The following is a 14455-nucleotide window of genomic DNA, read 5'->3' on the forward strand; positions in this document are numbered from 1 at the left end:
GCTCCGTAATTCTTGGAGCAGACAGTCTTCTTTGTATGGGGAAGTCAGGCCTAAGCACCTGCCCCTTGGGTGAAAGCATCCACTTCTCTTTGGCACTCCTGGCCTTTTGGTATTTTCCTGGAATATTTTCTGATTGTATTCCTTGCCCTTCCCCTACCCATTCCTGTAGTTGCTGGGAATCCAGAATTGAGCAGGATGTGGCCCATGCCCAGGTGAAGAAAGGAAGTTCAACAATGGACAAATAATTACCAGAGTGTTGTGTGGTATCAGAAAGTGCAGCATGATAAGACAGCGCAGAGCAGGGCTTTGCGACCTCGGGGCAGGGGACCAGAGAGGCCTCCGGGGGAGGTGGGAGAAGCACAGCCAGGGAAAGCAAGGATGGAGAGTGTTGGACATAGAGGAGCAGCAGGTACAAAGGCCCGGTGCTCATGAAGAACCGAGCGGCCCTCCCTCGCTGTCTGAGTCCGATAGAAGGTCTTTAGACGCTCGTGCGCTTGTCTGGGGTTTGATCCTCATTTGTGGAGTCCTCCCTTTTCTTTTTATCCCTGGCCCTGGCCATGAGCTTTTAGTCTGGAACAGGGTTGGCAAACATTTTCTGAAAGGATCACTTGGTAAATATCCCTGCAGGCTGCCCAGTCTCGGTTGCAGCTCCGGAAGCCGCCACTGTAACGTGGAAGCAGACATGGGCTCTCCGCAAATGAATGAGCGTGGCTGTGGGCCAGTAAGACCTTATTTACACAAACAGATGGTGGTTGGATTTGACTCATGGGCTGTAGTTTGCCAACCTCTGGCCTGGAAGGGAAGGCAGGCATGGACCAAGTCATTATAAGCAGGTTGCCGTTATCTCTCTCATCGTGATTTTTCGCCCACAGTGGTCGATGTGTATATTCTCTGGAACTCAGTGCAGAGGCTTGGGTCACTCATAGCCTTCAGTTCATGCAACATCCCTCACTGGTCCCTGCCAGGCTCCTCTTCTCACTGAGGTACTCGCCCGTCCTCGTTCCCAGTACCATCTTCACAGACGACCGTCCCAATGCATCTGCTCTGTACCCTTGAAATCATATGCAGCTCTCTGAAGGAGGTTTCTCTGTGTAGTGTATTTTGAAGTTATATAAATGACACCGTGCTATCCAGTTTTGCTTCTTACTTCTTTCCCCCATTCCACGCTGCATTTTTTTTTTAAAGATTTTATTTATTTATTTGACAGAGAGAGACACACCAAGAGAGGGAACACAAGCAGGGGGAGCGCCAGAGGGAGAAGCAGGCTTCCCGCTGAGCAGGGAGCCCAATGAGGGGCTCGATCCCAGGACCCTGGGATCATGACCTGAGCTGAAGGTAGACGCTTAAGGACTGAGCCACCCAGGCGCCCCCACACTGCATTTTTAAAAAATCTAATGCTGAACATACATCTAGGTCTTTGCTTCTAAATGCTGCAAAACATTTCACATTGTGCACCATCACATTCTCCTTATTCATCTCCCTGGTGATGATTGCTATGTTTGGTGCCAGCTCTTTATCCCCACAAATGCCATCATATCTTCCTCGAGTGGAGGTGCTCATACCTGCCTTTCCTTTTTGGCATACCCTGCTGTCATAGCACGCGTCCCTTGGGTGTCTGCCTCCACCCTGGACCGTGAGGTCCTGAGGTCCATTGTCAGATCCGTATCTGTACCCCAGAGCCTAGTGAGGTGCCTGGTACTTTGGAGGGCCAATAATGTTTGGTGAATGAATTAATCTCTGAGGGGAGGGCTCTGCCAGGCATCTTTTGGATGAGCACCTGGTGACTTCCAGTTGTTCTCCAGCAGCAGACTGGTCACAGCCCTCACCCCAGTGGTACCTTTACTCTGTGGGACCCTCCCCGCCACCCCCACAAAGTGCTTTCCCATGATTGCTTCCTGTTTGGTTACGTGTTGATTATCTGATGGGCTGATTTCATTTCATGCTGTAAACTTGGGGAGTATAATGGGTACTTTGATGTGTCAACTTGGCTAGGCTGTGGTGCCCAGTTGCTTGGTCAAACACCAGTCTAAATGTCACTGGGGAGATATTTTTTAGAGCAGACTAGTGTTGAAACCAGGACACTGAATAAAACAAATTACCCTCTGTAATGTGGATGGGCCTCATCCAGTTAGTTGAAGGCATTAACAAAAAGCATGAGATCCCCCAAGAAGAGGGAAGTCTATGTCAAGATGGCCTTTGGACACAAGACGGCAACATCGACTCTTCCCTGGGTCTTCAGCCTTCTGGCTTGCCTTACCGATTTTGGACTTGTCATCACTCATGATCACATGAGCCACTTTCTTACATTCTTTCTCCCTCTCTCTCCACCCTATGTCTGTTTCTCTAGAGAACTCTACTAATATGGGGAGGGTCAGGATAAATCTACTCCAAAGTAAGATCTTTTTCATGACATTTAAGACCTTCAAGGGACCTCAGGAGATTCTATCTGTGACAGTACCTAGGAGTGCCCCTAGCAGAGTGCCACCACACACAAGTACAGGCACCGGATGATGATCCTGAAATTTGGGTTGAATCAGTGAAATTCAACAAAGACCCACATTAACTCTTTCCTATGTCTGGATTTAGATTGTGCAAACCATCTAGTTGATCTGGGGGCCAATTCTCACCTAAACCTTGATCATTATAGATCACCCATCAAACCAAACTCAGCCATGATACAAGAACCACAACAGTGAGCCCAAGAGGGCACGAGTGCAAACCCCTCAGAGCAGAGAGCACCAGAAGATGGTTAGAGGGGAGGATCTACTAGCTGATCTCTTGTGTTTTCTAAGTTTATGGAACATCTGTTACTGTGTCCCAGGCACTTGGTGATTTTCATGACAACCCTGCAAGGGTAGCTTTATCAGCCCCATTTTATAGATAAAGAAATGGAACCTAGAGATGCTGAGTCTCTGTCAGGAGCACGAGGGTAGTCAGTAGTGGATCTGGATTCAAGCTTGAGTTTGTGCTGTGAGACTAAAGTCTATGCTTATCCCATTGTGCCCTGAGTTTCTTTCCTCCCTTCCTTCCTTCCTTCCCACCTAGCATATGTTCTAGGTGTGGGGGAATCTACAGTTATGTTTTCTTTTTCTTTTTTTTTTCCTACGTTTTCTTTTTCTTATGAGGCTCACAGGCACAGAGAAATCCTGGGATGGTGAGACAGTCTTGTCTTGGAGGTGTGTGCAAAGTGATCACAGAAGTGCAAAAAAACTGTTCTCCCCTGGTGTTGTTGGGGGGTCAGTGATGTAGATGGGAGAGTGTGTTGCAGGGCTCCTGGTGCTGTGTACAGGAAGGAGACCGGGGTGGCATGGAGGAGGAGCTGACTGGGAGGAGTGAGGATCCCAGAGGAAACAAGGACTTTGCAGGACAGCATGTCCAAGGGCCAGGTCAAGAGCCGGGCATCAGGGTGGGATGCTGTAGGGGTACAGAGCCAGTGCCGATGACTGAGGCCATTGGCAGTGTGAGGAGCTGAGGGGTATGAGGCCAGAAATGCAGGCAAGACCTTGGAAGGTGGTGCCCAGTGGTTGGACTCAGGACCATCTGGGGCTTTTGTTCAGGGCTAGGACGAGGGTAAGGAGCATGAGGAACTCATTTTGGGTACAAAATTTAAGGAGGGCCAAAACACTCAGTTACCGAGATATAGAACATCAGAAATTAGTGCAAAGGGCACAAATGTTGTGATCCGAAGGGGCACCTGCACCCCAATGTTTATAGCAACATTATCCACAATAGCCAAACTATGGAAAGAGCCCAGATGCCCATGGATAGATGAATGGATAAAGAAGATGTGGTACATATATACAATGGAATATTACTGAGCCATGAGAAAGGATGAATTCTTACCATTTACAACAACATGGATAGAACTGGAGGGTATTATAATGAGCGAAATAAGTCAATCAGAGAAACACAATTATTATACGATCTCACTCATATGTGGAATTTAAAAAAGAAAACAGAGGATCATAGGGGAAGAGAGGGAAAAATGAAACAAAATGAAATCAGGGAGGGAGACAAACCATAAGAGACTCTTAACTCTAGGAAACAAACAAGGTTGCGGGACAGGAGTTGGTTGGGGATTGGGATAACTGGTGGCTGGCATTAAGGAGGGCACATGATGTAATAAGCACTGGGTGTTATATGCAACAGATGAATCACTGAACTCTATATCTGAAACTAATGATACACTATATGTTAACTAATTGAATTGAAATAAAATAAGTTTCCAAAAAAAAAAAAAAAAGAAATTAGTGCAAAGATATCAATGATGAGCAACAGAGCAAGCTTTTAAATAAAGAAAGGGTCTGAGTCTTCACTTGCATGACCCACCTCTTATCTTACCCCAATCCTGTCTCTGCTTTTGTTAAAAAATCCAGATTCCTGCTCCCCACCCCCCCGGCCCCAGACCTACTACCTCAGTCTTTCCAAGAGGAGCCCTATTATTTTCCAGTGCCCTGGGTGGTGTCTATGGTTTTGTTTTTTCTTTTGAAACTTGTCCATGGCCAATAACCACCTGTGGGCACTGGGCCAAAATACAGCTTCTTGCCTCACTTCCATACCTTCTGCATCCGAACGGGCAGCACAGGGACCTTGGTGGTTGGAGGTTTAGCAAGGGCCTTGGGAGCTTCCCACCACGCAGGCAAGAGGGCAAGTAGCAGGGATGGCGAGGAGATGTTTATGCTGATAGGTCCCAGCTTTGGGAAGACCACTCAGACAGGCCCAGGTAACAGGCACTGTTATGGATGGGGTTTTCCATTATTCAGTTTCCAAATGGGAAAAGATCCTGATTGTTCAATGCTGCACACATACCACATCCGTGCGGTAGCTACTCCACGAGGTTCTGGAAGAAAGCCCTAACTCCTGGCCAGACAGCTAAGGCCCTCCACACCTGGTCCCTCCCTCGGCCCCTAAGAGTTTCGCGGTCGGGGCTGCGGGTCTGTAAGCGTCCATGGGCCAGGCTCGCCATGGTCCCTGGGCTGACTTCTCCCTCGGAGCCTCCCCCAGGCTGTTCCCTCTGCTGAAGCACCTTTCCTGGTTCCCTCTACCCATCTTTCTGGGCTGCTCCGACCTCCGCTTTTGTTTCTCTGGGTGTTTGTCAGAGCCTGGAAGCCTCCTCCTTCCTTCTGCATTCCGGAGTGTTCCTCCAGAAGGAGCGAGATGCTCCAGAGAGCTCATGGGCCGCGGAGTCGGCAACCTTGGCTCCAGCTCTCTGCTCCACCTCTTCGAGCCCGGGCGACCTTGGAGAAGCTGGCTGCCCTTTGGTTTCTTGGGACATAATATAGTTCCCTCGGTGGGGGCGGGAGGGTCAGAGGCGACGGTGGAAGCCGCAAGGTGGGGAGGCATCCCATTAATGAGGTTGTTATTATTCACAGGCGACCCAGGGAGGGCCTCTCCCCCGCCCGGGGAGCCGCGAGCCACGGATGGACCTTCTGCTTGGCCTGCGGCTGGCCGTGGTCATGATGCTAGCCGCCCGCTCCTTCCACGAGGAGGGCACACCTAGGGGGCAAGTCCTCTGAAGAAGCTTATTTATCACTTACATTATTGTAAAACAAGAAATTTTACAAAGACTGAAGGTGAGGTGGAGAAAATTCCTTTTAAATTCTCTTAACTTTTTAGTCCTCCAGGAGAGTCTGGGAAACACACTTTTACAGAGGGCCCTGGCGGGGGGGGGGTCATGGGGGGTGTGTTTTCTCAGTCGCTGTGCAATCTTTCAGGGAGACGGGGCCTCTCTCTCGGAGCACTGTGTTAGGAGGAGCAGATGCGGCTGGAGCCACACAGCCCGTGGCAGGGACGTGGGAGGTGCCAGGAGGCCCAGGCTGGAATGGGGGAGATTCAGCCCCTCTCGCGTGTGTTCCGGTGCCGGATGTTGGTGTGAGCTGGACAGATTTGGCTTGAGGTTTCATCTGGGCAAAGACAGAGTCAGGAGGGGCTTATTTCTTTGTGTTTTGACCCTGCTGATGAGCACGGATGGAAAACTCAATTATCAGTGAGGTTAGGGGCAGGGCGGGAGGTCAGGGCCTAACTGCCCACTCTTCCTCTGGGCGCTGAGAGAGTTGATCTGCTCTCTGCTGCTCCAGGAGGAGGATGCATTGATCAGAGTCAAAGGTCATGTGTCATCAAAGGCGGTCCAGGAATAAAGGGAGCCCTTCCCAAGGATTCTAGAATGGCCCCCGAAAACCCAAGGCGATTCACTCCTTTAGTAAGCTCACATATGCCTTACACTCAAACCGTCCAGAATTCTTGTTGCAAAATTTACACGAAAACGTTGCTTTATTCTAGGGTAGCTTTCAAAGATTTAGGATTTGAAGGGGGAGGGGTTGGAAGCATTCTCTTTCTATCCTCCTCAGCCAAGAATTCAGAACCCTCTGGGGGAGAGACTACACATGTCTTCCTTTTTTTGAGGGAAAACAATTCATTAAAAAGTTCTTTGTATGAGTCTGGACACCTCAAAGATAGGACCCTAGCCACCCTTGTTTCACACTTATCTTTTCCCATGGGAATATTTCCTTTCTAGACGGGGGTGGGAAACCACACACACACACACACACACAAACACACACACACGCAGCAGTTTGAAAGTTGGAAGTTAAATTTGAACAATCACATGGCCAGTGGATTGTATAGAAAAACCATAAAGACAGAAAAAAAAAGACAGTCCACCAAAAGACAGACAGACAGAAAGAAATTCAGAGAGATAAGGAGAAAGTTCATGCCTGAAACCAGAAGGTAAAAAAAGAGTACCATATAGGCAGATAGGGTCCTAGCCAATTATCATCAGGTGATTTAAAATATGACAAACATCCCCATATGCAAAATGCTGACCTCCAGGGGAGAAAGGAGTTTCCCAGCAGGTGTACCTATATATTTTCCCTAATAATTTCTTGTTCTTTACAGTGAAGTGTGGAAAATGAACAAAGGGGACGACTGTGCATCTAACTTTCCAGTTGTCAAAGCAAATTGAACACGGAGAGGATGGAGTGGACGACACACGAGAACAGGTTCAAGAGCAGGTCTGAGGGGCGCCTGGGTGGCTCAGTCGGTTAAGCGACTGCCTTCGGCTCAGGTCATGATCCTGGAGTCCCGGGATCGAGTCCCGCATCGGGCTCCCTGCTCGGCTGGGGGTCTGCTTCTCCCTCTGATCCTCTTCCCTCTCGTGCTCTCTGTCTCTCATTCTCTCTCTCTCAAATAAATAAATAAAATCTTTAAAAAAAAAAAAAAGCAGGTCTGAGTCCCAGCTGAGAATGGGGTTGAGGGAGGCAGCAGCATCACTACCACCAGCAAGTGGGGTCCCCTGCGTAGATGCTAGTGTATATCCACGTAGATCTCGACATCGATGCTTGCCTATATGCACAAGTGTATCGGGGTGTTAACCAGAATCTCACTATGCGTCAGAAGTCTAGATCACCTGCCTGAGAAAGTTGGCTACCATCTCACAAACGAGCCCCAGAACTCATTTCTAGATTACGGAAAAGCGAACACAAGGATAATGTGTGCAGGGCACCATGTTCCTAGAACCATCCAAATTTTACTCAATGGAAGGTTCACTCTGACAACGCCATGTCAGCTGGAAAGCCCTCCCCACTTGCGCTGTCTCAGTGAATTTTCCCTCCATGCCTCCTTTGCCGACGGCCACCTGGAGGGCTGCTTGCTGCCCGCCCCTTGGCTAGAGCTCTGGCCCGTTCTTGATAAGCTCTTGCTCGTGTCTCATCTCCCCACCGAGTTTGGAAGCTCCCGGGCAGGGACCACTGTGGTCCTGCTGTGCCCTGTTAGGTCCCCTTCAAAGCCCTATTGGCTAATTAGAATAGTGGCCCCACCTGGACAGCAATATCTCTGAATCAAACCCATTTCCTAGGTCCCTGTTCATCTTGTCAGTAGGATAAGACTGTCGTTGGAATCATCTTGTCTAGTCATGGAAGGGCTAACATAGCACTCCTGCTCATTCAGCCTATGGTCTAGTTTAGTTGGCTTTTTTTCTTTATTCTTTTCTTTTCTTTTCTTTTTTTTCACAGCAAGGCCTTCTCGAAGAAGGGGGCAGGGGACTGATGGATATTCTAGCGCAAGCTCCTTATCTTGCACTAGTCTGATGGCTACACTTCGAGGCGCACTGACCAAGAACAGGCAGTCTTCACTGTCTTCATTTGACAGACGCAGACTTAGAGGTTGAGAGAGAAGAAGGAGCCTGTCCGAGGTTTCACAGCAAGAGACAGAGCTGCAGTTGGTAGCCGGGCCTCCCAACACGGAGGTCTAGGACAACAACAAAATAGCAGCGCAGAACTGTCTGTGGCTCTCACACATGATCACACAGCCTCCGTGGCGTGAGGCTGACAATCGGACGTGGCAGGACTCGGTCTCTGCCCATGAGGAAACGGGAGCTCGGGGAGGACAAAGACTTGGCCTCAGGCATCGAGGAGGAGGATGCTGGCAAAAGAGGGGACACTAGGCTGTTCCTGCCTCCAGCTCCGCACTTGTCCCAACATACCCAGCTTCAGACGACGTAACGTGGTCCTTCCTGCTCTAGCAAATGGCCAAGAAGTGTGGGGACAGGCTGAATGTCTTTCCAGGCATTGTTAAAGATTAACGGCAAGTAGGAGGATCCAAGTGCTACGTTCCGGAAAAGTCTCGGCCGTGGCAATGCTCCAAGTTCTTGGACGCACCTTCTGTAATGGAGCTTAATCTCAGTGAGGCCTCATGCCCGTGTGTTGTACGAGCAAGTGCTGCTGGTTGTCTCAAACCACCTTTGGAACACAGCATGGCGAAGATAAATACGGAGCTCACAATTTAATCTCAGCATGTGCTAGCAGCAAGCACGGCATCTGACACGAAGTGCTTTGTAAATGGGGGCCCTCAAGCAAGTGGTGGGTATTATTCTTATTTCTGAGCCTGAAACAACCAGGTGTTTGACATTTTCCAATTAAAAGTATGGGCCTGGGATACTTGCCCATTAAAAATGTAACACCACCCATAAAAATCTCAGTTTTTTCATTTTCATTTTTTAAGAACACAAATTAGGCCAATTAAATCGTTTAAATGACTTTTTTTTTTCTTTTGAGCAAAGTGAGCCATGCACAGGAACCAACAGGTCCCTCACAAAGATTTGCTTTTTCCCCTGGAGCAGACACCCACCGAAGGGACAGCCACACAGAAATCCTTTTGCAGTTTTTACAACCCTGGCTTGGCCCAACGTTCACGGGCCTCGCATAAACCTCTCATTGCACGTGGTGAACCTGTGAACACTTTCTTTCTACTCCAGCTTCCCATCTGGATGCTAGTGCGCAATGGGCCGGGGATGGGGTCTGTGGCCTCGGGGTCTCCTTGGTGCCCACGGCTGCCTAATGAGGCCTTGTTGGTTACACTGAAGTGAGCTGACCTGGCCAATAGGCCTAGACATCCTGTCCTTTTTTCCCAGGGGAAGGGAGGAAGCCTGTGGAATGAAGTCTGGTCTTTCCGGAAGGACCCTAGTCTGAGTGTAGAGAAGAATGGGGAAAATCTCTGTTTTCTTGATGTCTGATTTGTCTGATTTAAGTGTCCAACAAATATGATGCTCTAAGAGTCTGTTTTTGATGTCCAGTCGGGGTTGCAGCCAAAAGCTGACAATTCCATGGGGGAAAATCCCTATTCTAATTCGAACATTGCTTTGCAAACTCAACTCACAAGTTTTCAAAAAGATTTCAAGGTCCACTGCCTCTGGGATGAAGTTGAAACTCCTGGGCTGGCCCTGGGTGGAGCCGGAGAGCCAGGTCCGTGGAAGTGGCTGGAACTTGGTCCCAACGTGACTGGTTCCTTCCTAGTTGAGCCTGATTTCCTCCTTTCTGAGATGGTGTTGATGATAGCATATGAACCCTTCAGGTTTTTGTGAAGATTGAAGAAGGTCATGACTAAAACATCGGACCTCCCCAAACTCTGAAGACCTTACTCTCTCTACCCCCTTTTTTGCCTTTCCTCCTGATTCGTTAGGTCATACTCAGAGGTGGGCATTGGCAGAGATATGTTGAGGTTCTAGTCTTCAACGAGCTCATACCTCCTGGGATGCACAGCCAAGGAGATTGATAATGAGGTGGCACCGGGCGTGTTTATTGGCTCAGAGAGGGAAGATGTGGTTCTGGCTGTTTCCGCTATCCCTCAGGGTCCGGGGGACACCTTCCCCAGCTTCATGCATCCAGCCATCTTTATATCCATTGCTCCTCTTGCCAGGAGTGCCCTTCGGTATTGGGGGCGGGGGGAGAGGGTGTGCACAACGGAAAAGAGACACAATTGGTTCTGTTCCCTGGCCCCCTAGGGGCTCATGGCCTCCAAGGAGAACTCCAAGGAGATACAGGCAGCCACTGGTCTGCTCCCAGGCGACCATCTGTGAGGGAAGCACTAAGAGGAAGAACATGGCTATTGTTCAAAGATGGGGACAAGGGGCTCTGTAGGTGACAAGCTGCAGCTCCAGCTCTGGAGAGACAGGTAGGCAGGAGAGTTATTACCATATGTGGGTCACTTCACAGTCAAGTTGTCAGAAGGGAAGAGGATGAAATTGAGTTTGTCTAGAGAAAGAACATTCAAATAGGGTAGGGCCATCTGAAGACTCAACCTCTCCTTTGGGTCTTCAAAAGGCCCCAGGAGTGGCTATTTGGGTGTTGGGCTGGCAGGGGTCCTCAGTGGTGGGGGCAGTGGCAGAGAATCAAAGGCCTTCCGTCCACCCAACTTGAGGAGTCTTGGAAGGCAGGCATGTCAGCCGGCAGGCCCTATCCAGTGGATACAACTTATCAAGTGCCCCCTGTCCCCTGTCTCTCCCTTGAGCACAAAAGCCTGTTGTCTGGGTAGCTCAGAGAGTGGGCACAGACCATCCTCTCTTCTCTGTGTCATTAATGTAATCTATTTGATCTTGAGGGTGGTTTAGTTTCAGTTTCTCAAGGGAGTGGGGGGAGGGAAGAAGGCCTTTCTTCTGACTTTGAAGACTAGAAACACTTAAACGTGAGTGTTTAGCCGAGGACGAAACCCATCTTGGGTCCTCTTTTCCTGGTCAGAAAAGAGCTAATCCTTAATATTCCTTGGAGAGTCACCTCTTCTTTGGAATCAAAGTGTTTTTCTCATCATTATTGCTAACAATACTACAGGTTTTTTACATTTATTTATGTACATCTTGCATCTTATTTATTTATTTATTTATTTATTTATTTATTTATTTATTTTTAAAGTGGGGTAGGCACAGGGAGAGAGAGAATCTCAAGCAGACTCCTTGCTGAGTGCAGAGCCCGATTCAGGACTCGATCCCATGACCCTGAGATCATGACTTGAGCTGATATCAAGAGTCAGATGCTCAACCGACTGAGCCACCTGGGTGCCTCCATCTTGCCTCTTTTTCAAAAGGCTTTTGACATACCAGTAAAATAGGTTTACAATGAATAAAGGAATCATGACTAAGAGAAAACAAAAATAGAGATAAGATGGTAACAAAAAAAAGGTAAGAAGACAAAATTTCCCTTCCAGAGGCCTGGGCAGTAGCTGAATGCAGGCCAGGACTCAATTCTGAGCTCCCTGGTAACCACAGTAATGAGGGAAACACTCGTATCCATGGTTCGTGGTATCAACAAGAAACAGAGCTGCCTCCATAACAACAGACTCTGGATGATGTATGAAGAAATAATATCAGAAAAATTCTCTAAAAGATCTAGATATTAGGAGATATGACCCTTTGGGAACTCTCAAATTCATAAATATCTTTAGAGCAGCATTTCCTGAATTGTGTTCTGTGAAACACTGATTCTGGGAGACATCAAGAGGTGGTTCCTCAGAATCAGATGCTGTGGCCAGATAAACATAGTTAGTGTTCACATGTATGTCCCTCTTGGAGATTTGCAATGCATCCATTCTCCTGAGGACTTGAAGGAGTCTGCCGAGAAGAAACCTGGTAAATTTGGTTTAAATAATTATTTCCCTAAGTATTTTGGCCACAGAACCAGTATTTGGGGGAATCCCTGAACTCATGCAGCCGGACTGGTTTTCCTGGACCTTTTGTGGGAACTGGAGTCTGCAGAAGCATTTTCCACAAAGAAAGCCAGGTTCTATCTCTTTAGGAGAGTCACTGTGTACATAGGATTCCGTTGACCTTTTCCCCCTTCTGCCCCTCGTGGGCAGACTGGATTCTTCCCTCAGCAAGAACATCTGACCCCAGCTCCTACTCTTACCTGGTGGGGGCAGCCCAGGGAGCTGAGGCCTTTGTGGGGCCTTCAGAGTTAAGCATCTACAATATGAACAAAACTTTTGTGGCCGATATGGACTCTTCCTGTTGCATCATAACGTCTCTGCCAACAAATCGCAGTCTCCGTTTTACCAAAGACTCCCCAGGACCCCCGGGGTGCGGTGAGAGAAAGAAGGGCAGTGGGTGGGAGAACGCTGTCTCGCCACATTGGTGCAGCAAGATTAATACATGGTACATATCTGTGGGATCTCAGGGAAGGGGCTGAAGGCCGGCAGTTTCCGGTAGGCTTCTTGGAGGAAGTGACACTTTAACAAAGATTTAAGAGATTGGCAGGAGTTATATGAAGGGGGAGGCATGGGGTCCCATTTGGGGCCTGGCAGGAACAAATGGTCAGAATTGGCTTTGGGTAGAACAAATGGCAGGAGATGAGGCAGCTGGTGAAGAGCAGGAGACAGTGGGCCTGGCTGATGAGTTTGGGCTTCCTTGTCCAGGGACCCGAGGGGAGGTATCGAGGGACCCCCAGGGCGGATGGCAGGGCTTTCCTGTTAGAAAGAGCCTCTTAGCAGTGACGCACGATGACACGGAAGGACACATAGGGACTGGGAGGCTGGGGCCAGGATCCTGAGCCACCCGCCCCGGGCGGTGGCTGCAGGAGAGGGGTAGAACTCCGGCCTCCAATCTTGCTTCTAGTGGCTTTGGGGGGGGGGGCGGGGAGACAAGACAAACTCTCCGTGCTCCCTGGAGGATTGGCGCTCTCCCTGGCTGGCCGTCAGAACAAATTAAGGGCACTTGTCTCACAAGCCCCACCTGGCCGGCAGCATGGTCAGGCCAGGCCGGCAGGGGAGATGTGTCCCCAGCAGCATCTTGGACCTTGGCCAATGGCCTCAGCGCGAGAAAGGCTCTCGGTGTCCTGCCGGTTTAGTGAACAGCATACGGGAGTACGAGATCCTATGGCGACCGAAGGCCTGTGTCAGTGTCACGGTCTGAGGTTTTTCGTGCTCACCAATGTGGAAAACAGAAGCCTCGTGCCCTGTCAGAACCACGGCTGGTTTACAGAAGCAGCCGGAGGCCGCGGGGGCAGCGGCAGGCCGCCACCCCTTGCATTTCCATTTTGCAAAGTGTGCTCATGAAGATGATCTCCTTTGATTTGTATCTTAGTCGGTCCTGGATGTTATAACAAAAATACCATAGACTGGGGGGCTTCAACAACACACATTAGTTTTTCACAGTCCTAGACCCTGGGATACCCAAGATCAAGGTAGTGGCAGGTTCCGTGTCTGGTCATAGATGGCCCAGCTGCTGTCTTCTTAATGTGTCTGCGCAGGGCGGAAAAGAAGGGAAGGGACCTCTTTGGGATCTCTTTTGTAGGAGCACCAATCTCATTCGTGAGGATGCCACCCTCATGACCTCATTGCCTCCCAAAGGCCCCCCCTCCTAGTACCATCACATTGGGGGCACGATTTTTTTTTTTTCAGATTCTATTTATTTATTTGAGAGAAAGAGAGTGGGGGGGTGGGGAGGAGCAGAGGGACAGGGACAAGCAGACTTGACGCAGGGCTCGATCTCACGACCAGGAGATCAAGACCTGAGACAAAATCAAGAGTTGGATGCTTAACCGAATGAGCCACCCCGGTGTACCTGGGGGTTAGAATTTCAACATAAGGCTTCAGAGAGGAATAAACATGTGGTCTATAGCACGCTGCACTCTACCTTGGGACACTGGGATTCCTTAAATCCCTGTTAGTGTATCGTGTTATCTGGATGTTCCACCTCTGGGCCAGGTGCACCCTCTCCGTCCACTCACGGCCTCGGGTGCCCCCTTTCGCGGCACTCACACCACATTCAGATCGTTGCTCCATTGGTATTTTTCATCGCATGAAGGCAGAAGGCAGAGCCCCCCAGCAGTTCACAGCTGTATTTCCAGAGCCTAGCCCCGTGCCTGACACATACGGGGCTTCAGCAATACTGGATGAATGAATATATGGGAAGTTTTACTTTCCCATGGCTAAACAACAACAACAACAACAACAACAAAAGATGCTCAAGCCTCAGGAAAGGTTGCTCCGTCTGTGGGGCAGCTGGGCTGGTGGATCTCACTATGGGTGAACCCGAGCCTCGGATCCACTCGTGTCGGCTGAGGACCTCTGTGGTTTCTGGAGTCTGTCCACCAGCATTAGCTTGTCAGGATTCCAGGGCGAGAAGTTATTTTGGTGAATTCTGCAGAGTCCGTTGTTGGAATTCCATGGAGATATTAACCAATGCCTGGTGATG

The 14455-nt window shown here is 49.4% G+C and overlaps 1 long non-coding RNA gene across 2 annotated transcripts in view; it reads left to right on the forward strand.

The window, feature by feature from the left end:
• LOC118528826 (uncharacterized) overlaps positions 1-12816 on the forward strand; it is a 42024-nt gene extending 29208 nt beyond the window's left edge. For both annotated transcript variants that reach the window (XR_004913818.2, XR_013441602.1), the window contains 3 exons: positions 5373-5573; positions 6895-7010; positions 8010-12816. This is a non-coding gene — a long non-coding RNA (uncharacterized LOC118528826). The remainder of the gene's footprint in view (positions 1-5372; positions 5574-6894; positions 7011-8009) is intronic.
• Positions 12817-14455: the final 1639 nt, after the last annotated feature.

Source organism: Halichoerus grypus, chromosome 10 (assembly GCF_964656455.1).
Source record: "Halichoerus grypus chromosome 10, mHalGry1.hap1.1, whole genome shotgun sequence".
Taxonomy (NCBI): Eukaryota; Metazoa; Chordata; class Mammalia; order Carnivora; family Phocidae; genus Halichoerus; species Halichoerus grypus.